Below are 12774 nucleotides of genomic sequence, written 5' to 3'. Positions count from 1 at the left end.
CCTCTCTCCCTGCTTTCAAAACCCCCATAAAACCCATCTCCTTGACCATCTCCCTATCTTTCCTCCCCCCCCCCCCCACCCCCACATTTCCTTTATAAGAACTTAAGAACATAAGAAATAGGAGCATGAGCAGGCCATACAATCCCTCAAGCCTGCTCCGCCATTCAATCAGGTTATGGCTGATCTTCAACCACAACTCCACTTTCCCGCCCGATCCCCGATTCAGTTTCTGCTTTGTCTCCAACTCTCCCCTTATAAAGTACTCTGGGATGTTCTTAACATGAGGGGCACTACATGAATGAAAGCAGTGGTCATATCCATGGTTCTCCACATGCTGAAGCCCAGTGTGTGATGGCGGTAAAAGACAGTGAGTGAAGCCCGTTTGCTCTCCTCTGTTTATATCCATACTTACACACACATGCACAGCACTAACAGGGCTCCAGGCAATCAGCTCATGATCACTATCAGTATGGACCCAGGAGCAGGCCGCTGGGGAATGGCTAAAAGGAGGATGTGAAATGGGGGAGAAAAAAAGGAAACAAACTCTAAAAACAGTTTTGGTAAATATAGCCAGTAGGGAAAAGTGATATATCCAGAAGTTATATTTCTGTACATACATATTTAGAATGTAATAAATTACTTATTTCTCACCAGGCCACCTGTGTTTTTGTATTAAAGAATATGGTGAATTGTTTACAAAGTGAGAATTGGACAGGTGCTGAGAGAACAGTGAACTATTTTCAGTTTTGCAGCATTGAGATATTTTAAAGTCTCTTTCTAATGAGGGCTATTAATTATGTGGCTACACCTCAATAAGTCATGTGAGCTGCCTCTGACTTCATCGGTATAGCTTGTACTAGAGGCAGAGCAAATCTCACTCTACTCTGCCTCTATAATGTTCTTTAACTCCAGTCTTAGAAGCACATCTCCTAATATGCCCAGGTGGCGCATTGGGGGAGAAATTGGTATGTATAGTGCCCAATTTTTGGGCGTAAAACAGGCTCAAATCACACCAATTTAGCAATGGGACAGCCAGTGCCCAATCTGGGGAGGCTTTAGTCCCAGTGCTAAATTCGTGAACCGCATTTTTTGGGTGTCCCGGGTAGGCGCCTAAAACAGATGTTAGATCCAGTTATGAGAATAGAGGCTCGGGCATGAGTTAGATGGGTTGGATCAGTGCTGATGTGCAAAGAGGCTAACAATTTTTGGCATGATATGTATTCAGGAATACTGGATTATTGTGTAGTGGATTTGAAAGCCTAGAAATTGGTTATAGCCCATTTTCAGGCGTATAATCTTTGGCGCGCAGACACCACATGCGCAAACCGGGAGACTTGAGGCTGACCCAAAATTGGGCCTTCAGCCTCATTTACACTGTTTGACGAGCTGCTCGTGCTTGTTGAGCCTCCACAGGCAGCTCGCCTATTTTATATTGTTGAATATTGGGTCACTTGCCTCGACAGTGGCGGGGGTGGAAGGGAAGGGGGGGGCGATCGAGAGTCAATTGGGACGGGGGGGGGGTGGGGGTTGGAGCACTCCTGCTGCTCCTGGTTCCAGAGCAAAGATTTTAGTTTTTAAAAACTTTTGGTGGTGGTCGCTGCTTAGGCCGCAGTGACGGCTTAAGAATCCTGAGCAGAGTAAGCCCGGCTCCTGCTCCGCTCTGCGATATCCAATTTAGCAGAGATTGCCTAAAACAAGTGTTAGACCCTTCATTTATATATGTAAGGGACCTAATGCCTGTTTTAAGCAGCTATCAGGGACGCCTGAAAAATGGCCCAACCCAATAGCGGGTCCCACGTCTTTCAGACGGTTTTATGGAGCAGGATGTTGGTCCTTAAAATTAGCACTGATTGTGTCTGCTTTACATGAGTAAAATGGGCACAACGAGGTCCAATTTCTATCCCGCAATGTAATTAATCTCCCCGGCATCAAAGTCTCTCCTTCAAACTCCAGGGGTAGCATTTACTTACTAAGACTAGGACAACAGACCCTAGAAACTCAGCCTCACACCCTACAACTTTCACTCTCCAACTGCCGGCCTCAGTGGTTGCAATGGAACAGAACAGCATTCCTTCTACTTTTCTGGATGACAGATTATTGCTTACTGATCGTCTGGCTACACATCCACAGAAGATCATGAACAGGCAGAAGAGTTTTGCCCAGCAGCAATCTGGGGTGACCTCAAGACACCACCGAAAATTTAAATCCCTCACTGATTTTTATCAGCCAACACAGACAAGTGGACATTCCCTGGGAAACACTGACTGTCCACTGTATTGGGTGTTTACTTAGCAGCAATTTACTACAACAGGTATCATTCAAGTTAAATAGACTCCCAGGGTAAACAGAATTGAAATTAGAGATTAGGTGTTAACCACCTTTTAAGGCTTATTTATTTGCACATCCTGTAGTACAAGCTTCTTGCTCCACTCATACTAGAGTATTTATAACCCCTGATGCAGCTGGCCCATAGAATGCTGAGCAGTTAAAAGGTGTTGATCAGGTTCCTGTGATCGCTTTTCACAGTTTAAAATTAGGTATTGGAGACGATCTTTGACACCTCATCACAGGGCTTTCTTACATCAAGATAATATTCAAATGTTATCAGAACATGTAAGGAAGCAATGAAATAGATGAAGCCATTTAGCTCATCAGTTAAACTCCTGAGGAAAGGCCCTGCAAATTTTTCCTCCACGCTCCTGCCTTACATTATACATCCTTCACATAAGGCTCCCACATCCTAACAGTTCAAGACCCATCCTGTCCCACGCAGTGTTCGATTATCTCTACCCATGCTAAGCTCCATCTGGCATTCCTTGGTCCATCCACTTAGGCCAGATTCCCTTGAATGCCAGCATTCTCTCTTGAGTAATCAGCTTGGCTCAGTCATCGCCCTCTTGGCTCTAAATTAAAAGGTTTGGATTCAAGCCCACTATGGACTTGAGCACATATATGGTCTGACACTTCAGCGCAGTACTGAAGGAGTTGCATTGTCGGAGGTGTCATCTTTCGGATGAGACGTTGTATCGATACCCTGTCTGCCTACTTCGGTGGCCGTAAAAGATCCTGTGACACTATTTGAAGAAGAGCTGGGAGCTTTCCTGGCCAACATTCCTCTCTCAATCATAAAAAGATCATTCATTCATTTGTTGTTTGTGAGCACTTACTGTGCACAAAATTGGCTTCTGCATTTGCCTACAACAGTAACTGCCCTTCAAAAGTAATTAATTAGCTGTACACGCTGAATTCATAATGAGGCACTATATGAATACAGTTCATACTCATCACCTGACTTTCCCTATAAAGAAGTCATAAACTGAAGTCAAATCATGAAGCATTTCAACTGTCTGGAACCTGGTATCATCGGTTACAGGATTCAAAAGTTAGAAGTCCTGTTGTCCACTTTTGAATCGGTACTTTGATTTCAAAAGCTAAAATAACTTTGAATATTTTTTTCACCTAAAACATTGAAGTGATAGTGTTATCTTACTAAATAAATGTAGAGCATCAGAAAGTAAACATGTCAATGTTCGTCTGTGCTGGCTGTATATGGAGGGAGAGCGTAAGGACCAAGTGTACGAGGGAGGTGAGGGGTGGGCAGTGAAGTGTAATAGAACAAAGCAACTTGCATTTATTTAAGGTTTTTAACGTAGTAAAACATCCCAAGGCGCTTCACAGGAGCGTAATCCATAGATAGATTTGTTGCCTACAAATAATAATTGAAATTCTAACCCTTACATTCAAGAAACCGTTGTCCAAGAATAAATTTAAAGAACTCCATGAAATGTATTACCTGGTTTCAATTAATTGAATCTCAGACTAATAAGGCGTAAAGTCAAAAATCAGTAGAAGCACACTGTCACATACGAATGGTGTCCCTTCTACCCATATTCATTGCTATAGTAACAAGAATTCTGTAAATAAGTCATGGGAGCAGAGAAAAACCAGGGAAGGTTGGTTGACAAAATTAAATAACGAAGCACAGATACAGATAAAAGGAATTGTTAAAGTTTTGAACCAAGGTATCTAGTTGCAACAACTAAGCAGAATATTTCAAAGACTGCGTTTAAATGGTTAAACAGGGAATGAAGAGAAACGAAATGGAACAAAAAAAGGTGTTGGAAACATTTTAAAGAAACACCAAAGGATAATTGGATAGAGAAGCAATCTGAAGGCAACCAAACTGAAAATTAGAAAAGCACAAAGGAAATTGGAAAAGGAAATTGCTGAAGACATCAAAATAAAGATAAAGTGTTTTCTTCAAACATGTTTACAGTAAGTAGTTATTCAAAACAAAAACTGGCCAGATCGAAGAATAAGATTGGTAGTAACCCTTACTGGTAAAAAGGAGGGTAGAGCATGAAGTCGGAATAAATAAATTTTGCTGCATTTACATAAGGCTATTGTACCAATATTTCATATCTTTAAACAAACCAGTAGGAAGCTCAAAAACAATGGGGTAGAAATCGCTCGGAGCTGTGAACCAACAGTGCTCGCCGCTCCATAGATTTATACAAACCCACAAAACTTACCGCGGTCTTTTCTTCAGCCACTTCCTCGAATAGAAGGCGGAGAAGAGCCCAGGGTCAGTTCAAACAAAGCTCGGACCCTGGGAGAAGTGAGAGGATCGATCTTTCCCCTCGAACAATCAAATCAGAGCATTTTTGACAGCTGCGTTCACTGTCTCTGCAGGCCTGGTACGTTAAAATCAGGAAATGAAAGGTACAACATTTTAAATCAATGTAAAAACCATTATAGATAGTGAAAAAAAGAGACGGTAAGAAATAACTGAATTAAATATGAGGGACAGAAGGGAGAAGTAAAAAAAATATATTTTTTTAATTTTTAAAACATTTTTTAATGACCAAAAGCTATTAAAATAAGAAGTAATGAGACTCCACATTTTTAAAAGTTAATTTTTAGTTGTTTGGCAGTCATTAAGACTCACTGCGCTGTTAAAACTTAGTTTAGACCTGTATTTTTAAGCGTACCTGTTTTGTGATGTAATTAATTACTTTCCAGCTGGGCAGATAAGCAAGTTTGCACTTTTTCAATGATTTCTCTGATTGCAGCGTGCGATGTCCCTTTAATTTGAAGCTGCCATAACACCGGCGAACCACTAGGAGCAAGTTCCAGATTTCCGCGTTTCACTGCGCATGTGCGAAGGCCGAAACTTGCTCCTCCATTTCGCCACTAACAACGGAGGCGCTGTTGAGCTCTCCTTTATTTTGGGAGCGATTTCTGCCCCGTTATTCGCTTAATATCAAAGTTAAAGAAAGATACTTGTTATTCGGAGATTAGCAGACAAGCTGCCAGACCCAGATTACATATATCCAACAATTCTAAATGTCAAAAAGAGATAAAGGGGCTGACACTGGCTGGCATCTTCACTGGAAGAAAATAATTAAATATCAGCGGGCCTGAAGAATGCTACCTTGGCTCAGTTAATAGCACTCTTGCCTATGAGTCAGAAAGTCATGGGTTCAAGCCCTACTTTAGTTAGCATATTTGAACTTTTGACCTCTAATCCAAAAACACCAAAAAAAAACCAGACCATGTGATCATTCATCTTATTTGTTGTTTGTGAGTCTTTGCTTTGCACAAATTGGCTGCCATATTTGCCTTTTAGAACAGGGAGTACACTTCTAAAGTAATTAATTGGCTGTGAAGTGCTTTAGCGATATATAAATGCAAGTTCTTTCTTTTCTTTACCTGTGGCCTCTCCTCCCCGCTTTGTTTGGTTCAGTCCTTTAAAGGGGCATCCACCCTGATCAGGAGTCTCCCCTCAAAACATTAGCCCGCCTTTCAAATGCTAACTGACCTACTGTTGATTTCCAGCATTGCTGTGTTTTCATTTCAGATTTGCATCGTTGACACTTTTACTTGTTAAGGCCTATGTCTGCATTTCTATGTCATATTTCTATAGACATTTTCTATGCGTTTCTGGTGAGGAAGTTCACCCACCGACCATGTGAATTGGGAAATCGCAGTGTACCGACGATCTCCCAATATTGACGGTCAGCGGGAAAGGCTCTCCTTTCACAGTCCGTGCTTAGGAAGTCAGCCCATTTGTTTCTTCGTTAAATATTGAAACTCGTTGAACAGAAGAAATAGTCCAAAGGTTTGGAATGCAATGGTTAACACAGACTTTAAGCAACATTTCTTCTTGAGGTATTGAATAGCTTGTCGCCAAGTGCAGTTAACAAACAGCTAAATAATTCAACAGAGAGCTGGACAGATGTTTAACAAAGAAGATACTGAATTACAAACAGAGGGAGCGATAGGGATAGACGTATGTGTATTGGAAATAAATCATCTAAACTAGCATTATTGGAGAGCGATGGGTCAAAGGAGGAGAAAGAGCAGAACACTGAGTCAATCACAATAGAATCCACTGAGTGAGCTAAAATGTCCTTAATTTATTACAGTCTTAAAACAACAGTTATCACTTATGTTAGACACAAAATAAAATTAAGGTGCAACAGAGAAAACCCACATCATTGCTGTCATGATAGCACAGCATGGTAGGAAAATAAGGTTTGCAACTCACTGTTTCCTGTTGAAGGCTTCAGTTTTGACCACATTCATTCAAAAATGGCTGGATTATTTTGAGCAACTGCGGCTCTTATTTTGCAGCACATTTTGAAATCTTGATAATAGAAATATTAGAAGGCAAGAATGCCTTATCATAACTACACATTGTAAAATATTCATTGTGCAAACTAAAACCATTATAGGCATAAACATGTTTGATTATACAAGGTATTATATTAAGTCAAATTTGGAAATACAGCTCCACTGTACCTATCATTCACTGCCTTGTATAGTCAATTCCTAAGGATTGTTATTGCATAAATAAATGCAGAAGCATATTTTTCATTCCGCATATGTTTCAGTTGCAAGAGGAAGATACATTTGTTATGTGATGTGGATAAACAATCACAATGCCTCTTTTTTTGTCTTCAAAATAAGTAAAATAAAAGTCCAGCTGGGATTGAACCAAAATTCCGTACCCAAAAATAAAAAAAGGGGGGAGTTTTTGAGGTCTTGCGCCCAGCAGAAATGGGGCGTCGAAAATGTTGTGGTTCGACTTTCTGCCTCGTCCCCACTTGCAGTGTGGCTGACCCTACATTCCTACCACTGGATGGCGGGAGCACCCGCCTGAGTCAGGTGATGGACAATTTATTATGCAAATCTGGTTCCTATGTTGTATACGGGGCCCTACTTTATCAGTTTAGGACTCACCTGGGCCGAGCTGGGCCTTCCACACTTCGCACAGTTTCATTGGGCAGTCCAGCCAAAGAGGAGCCCAAGAAGTACATTTTAACGTGTTGTTTTTGAGCCGGGAGGAGCAGGATTGCTCTTCGGGCTCCACAAAAACAAGCTGGGCTGCTGCCGCATCAGGTTCCTCTTCACCCACCCCGGCCTTACCTTTTTCCAGGCCAAGAGGGAAGCCGTGTCTCCCGATGTTGCAGCAGCCCAAAGCTGGTGGACTGCCCCAGGGCGCTTGTTTTCCACCCGTTGGCCAGGTATTAATGAGGCCCTGTATTTGGATGTCTCTTAAAATGATAACTTGGGTAGGAGGATTGGAAATTAATAATTACTCAGATTTGGGGAAGATTGGACGTGTTTTGTGAGATGACTGACTTTGATGAGCCAAAGAGGTTTTTCTTATTCAATGCTTTCTTATGTTCTTGATGGTTAGTAATGTAATGCTGTAATCATAAAATGGGTCAAATGGTGTATTTCCCAAATAAATTCAAAGTGGACCGATTTGGATTACTTTGGTTTATGAATTCAATTTGATGTCCTTCTTTATTTGCAATATGTACCCATCTAGTGACAGTTTAGACCAGCCTAGACGTTTTATTAAAATGTACTGCAAGGTGTGCTCGTGCATTTCTCTGAACACTTAGTCAACTTAGTGACACAGCATTTGCTATGTGCCTATTGTAGGCCTACAATGCATTTTGCTAATGAGTCACCAATGTAACTCTCCGCTTAAGTCCGTGAATACAAATAGCACTGTTATGAGCTAATAGATGTATAATACAGTAGACTTACCCATCAGAGAAAATCTTCACAGATCAGTGGCAGAATACACTTACACTAATCAATAAATGAACTACAATCGTCTTTCTATTGAATTTTCATAATGATGTTCAGTTTATTCAGAAGCATCATAATTCAATTTATTCCCAATGAACATTCACAAATTATAGTCTCTGATTAATAAATAAACAATTCTGTGGCTTTTGAAGTTCTTGTTTACTTCTGTCTCTCAAAGATCCCAGTCTAGTCACATAGTCATAGAATCATAGAAAATTTACAGCACAGAAGGAGGCCATTCGGCCCATCGTGTCTGTGCCGGCTGAAAATGAGCTACCCAGCCTAATCCCACTTTCCAGCACTTGGTCCGTAGCCTTGTAGTTCTCGGCACTTCAGGTGGACATCCAGGTACTTTTTAAATGAGTTGAGGGTTTCTGCCTCTACCACCCCTTCAGGCAGTGAGTTCCAGATCCCTGCCACTGGGTGAAAAACTTTTTCCTCAGCTCCCCTCTAATCCTTCTACCAATCACTTTAAATCTATGCCCCCTGGTTATTGACCTCTCTGCTAAGGGAAATTGGTCCTTCCTATCCACTCTATCTCGGCCCCTCATAATTTTGTACACCTCAATTAAATCACCCCTCAGTCTCCTCTGTTCCAAAGAGAACAACACCAGTCTATCCAATCTTTCCTCATAGCTAAAATTTTCCAGTCCTGGCAACATCCTCCTAAATCTCCTCAGTACCCTCTCTAGTACAATCACATCCTTCCTGTAATGTGGTGACCAGAACTGTATGCAGTACTCAAGCTGTGGCCTAACCAGTGTTTTATACAATTCCAGCATAACCTCCCTGCCCTTATATTCTATGCCTCGGCTAATAAAGGAAAGTATCCGAAATGCCTTCTTAACCACCTTATCTACCTGTCGGATCTGTGGACATGCACTCCAAGGTCCCTCACTTCCTCTACATCTTTCAGTATCCTCCCATTTATTGTGTACTCCCTTGCCTTGTTTGCCCTCCCCAAATGCATTACCTCACACTTCTCTGGATTGTACTATATTCCACGTACTATGTCTTATTAATTGTACCATAGTTGAATTGATCGTGCTCTGGTTTCAAAATTAAAGTCAATTATTCCTTTAATCCTTGATCAATTGATCCACCTTCACTTCTGATTGAAAGCTAGTTGTTCCTTTTCTTCCCTCTTTTTCTTTAACCCTTCCAGGCAAACACAAGCTCAAAACTAAAAAGCTTTTAGTGAAATGAGAGATTAGAAAAGATTTTCTTCCTGATGAGTACTGGATGGGTAGAGTAAACTTCAAGCAAAAGTAGACAATATTGTATCATAAGAACCCAAGTCAGGGATGAGAAAAGATCATTTGGCCCATTCCCCCAAACTCTAGCTCTCCCATCATAATATCCAACTGTGTTTGAGCAATCACATTGTTGTTGCCTCTACTAGCCTGCCTGGCAGACCATTCCACACATTTACATAGAATTTACAGCACAGAAACAGGCCATTCGGCCCAACTGGTCCAAGCCAGTGTTCATGCTCCACATGAGCCTCCTCCCTCCCTATTTCATCTAACCCTTTCTGCATATCATTCCATTCCTTTCTCCCTCATGTACTTATCTAGATTCCCCTTAAATGCATCCATGCTATTCACCTCAACTACTCCCAAGTATTAACAAGTTCCACATTCTCACCACTCTCTGGGTAAAGAAGTTTCTCCTGAATTCCTTATTGGATTTATTAGTGACTATTTTATATTTTGGACTCCCCCACAAGTGTGCCACAAAAGAACTGCCCCCTTTTATTTTATAAAAGAAAATACTGTCTGAGTTGAATTAAAAAAATATATAAATTTACATCCAGACATGCAACCCTTGAGTAAGGCCAACCCCTTGACACTAGGCCGATATAATGAAATAATTGACAGAGAACATTCCAGAAGGATTCCACATTAAACAGCAAGGCTGCAACGTCAAAGGAACCTGTGTGCTTCCCAGGAGCAGCCTGTCCTGGGAAACCAATCTGCAGTTAGGGAAATCTCTATTTCCGTTGCTAATATTGTGGGTTCCTGGGTTAAGCTGCTCAGGAGCGATTCTCAGGTGAGAATGAAATTGGAGATCTTCCTCCTTTCTGAAGGTAAATCTGAAATTACTGTCTTCCTTTGGGCATTAATAGATATTCATTAGCTTAGTTTTGGGGGTTGGGGAGAAGTTTTGCAAAGCTTAATGGTTGGTTGCCTCCCTTGGGAGATTGAGATGGTTTGGGTAGGGCCCATGGTGCCTACTCCTTAGTTTCTTACAAAATAATCAACCACTATCCTTTTAAAAGACCTGAAAATGGGTTAAAAATATCTGCGTAGTCAACCAAAAGGTTCTGATAAAAGTTAGTTTTGGTCCTCATCTTTCGAAATGGATCGAGAGATGGAAGTATGGAATAGTCCACCTTTATCTCTTTGGCAGAAACTGAGATAATTAGAGTGAATACATTAGTCATGGAATTAATCATTTCAACAATACCACTGAATTTGCAACTTAGATGATAAAATTACTGGCAAATGTTTTTAAAAATTGTTTAGAGAGGAACAAAAGAGGAGGAAGAGTTTTATAAAATTGAATAAATCTAAAAAGAATTAAATATTCCCCAAGTTGGATAATGCCATTAAAAACATTCATAAGAACATAAGAAATAGGAGCAGGAGTAGGCCAATCGGCCCCTCGAGCCTGCTCCGCCATTCAATAAGATCATGGCTGATCTGATCCTAACCTCAAATCTAAATTCATGTCCAATTTACTGCCCGCTCCCCGTAACCCCTAATTCTCTTTACTTCTAGGAAACTGTCGATTTCTGTTTTAAATTTATTTAATGATGTAGCTTCCACAGCTTCCTGGGCCAGCAAATTCCACAGACCTACTACCCTCTGAGTGAAGAAGTTTCTCCTCATCTCAGTTTTGAAAGGGCAGCCCCTTATTCTAAGATTATGCCCCCTAGTTCTAGTTTCACCCATCCTTGGGAACATCCTTACCGCATCCTCCCAATCAAGCCCCTTCACAATCTTATATGTTTCAATAAGATCGCCTCTCATTCTTCTGAACTCCAATGAGTAGAGTCCCAATCTACTCAACCTCTCCTCATATGTCCGCCCCCTCATCCCCGGGATTAACCGAGTGAACCTTCTTTGTACTGCTTCAGGAGCAAGTATGTCTTTCCTTAAGTATGGACACCAAAACTGTATGCAGTATTCCAGGTGCGGTCTCACCAATACCTTAGATAACTGCAGCAATACCTCCCTGTTTTTATATTCTATCCCCCTAGCAATAAAAGCCAACATTCCGTTGGCCTTCTTGATCACCTGCTGGACCTGCATACTAACTTTTTGATTTTCTTGCACGAGGACCCCCAGATCCCTTTGTACTGCAGTACTTTCCAGTTTCACGCCATTAAGATAATAACTTGCTCTCTGATTTTTCCTGCCAAAGTGCATAACCTCACATTTTCCAATATTGTATTGAAACTCCCTATAATCAATACACCCAGACCCCTGTCCTGAACTCCCTATAATCAATACACCCAGACCCCTGTCCTGAACTCCCGATAATCAATACACCCAGACCCCTGTCCTGAACTCCCTATAATCAATACACCCAGACCCCTGTCCTGAAATCCCTATAATCAATACACCCAGACCCCTGTCCTTAACTCCCTATAATCAATACACCCAGACCCCTGTCCTGAACTCCCTATAATCAATACACCCAGACCCCTGACCTTAACTCCATAGAATTAATACACCCAGACCCCTGTCCTGAACTCCCTATAATCAATACACCCAGACCCCTGTCCTGAACTCCATATAATCAATACACCCAGACCCCTGTTCTTAACTCCCTATAATAAATACACCCAGACCCCTGACCTAAACTCCCTATAATCAATACACCCAGACCCCTGACCTTAACTCCATATAATCAATACACCCAGACCCCTGTCCTTAACTCCCTATAATCAATACACCCAGACCCCTGTCCTGAACTCCCTATAATCAATACACCCAGACCCCTGACCTTAACTCCCTATAATCAATACACCCAGACCCCTTTTCTTAACTCCCTATAATCAATACACCCAGACCGCTGTTCTTAACTCCCGATAATCAATAAACCCAGACCCCTGACCTTAACTCCCTATAATCAATACACCCAGACCCCTGACCTTAACTCCATATAATCAATACACCCAGACCCCTGTCCTTAACTCCCTATAATCAATACACCCCGACCCCTGTCCTTAACTCCCTATAATCAATACACACAGACCACTGTCCTTAACTCCCTATAATCAATACACCCAGACCCCTGTCCTTAACTCCCGATAATCAATACACCTAGACACGTGTCCTTAACTATCTATAATCAATACACCCAGACACGTGTCCTTAACTCTCTATAATCAATACACCCAGACCCCTGTCCTTAACTCCCTATAATCAATACACCCAGACCCCTGTCCTTAACTCCCTATAATCAATACACCCAGACCCTTGTCCTTAACTCCCTATAATCAATACACCCAGACCCCTGTCCTTAACTCCCTAGAATCAATACACCCAGACCCCTGTCCTTAACTCCCTATAATCAATACACCCAGACACATGTCCCCAACTCCCTATAATCAATACACCCAGACCCCTGTCCTTAACTCCCTATAATCAATAC

Source organism: Heptranchias perlo, chromosome 24, assembly GCF_035084215.1.
Source record: "Heptranchias perlo isolate sHepPer1 chromosome 24, sHepPer1.hap1, whole genome shotgun sequence".
NCBI classification, from domain to species: Eukaryota; Metazoa; Chordata; class Chondrichthyes; order Hexanchiformes; family Hexanchidae; genus Heptranchias; species Heptranchias perlo.
The sequence above is the reverse complement of the archived record's forward strand: the minus strand, read 5'-3'. Positions refer to the sequence as shown.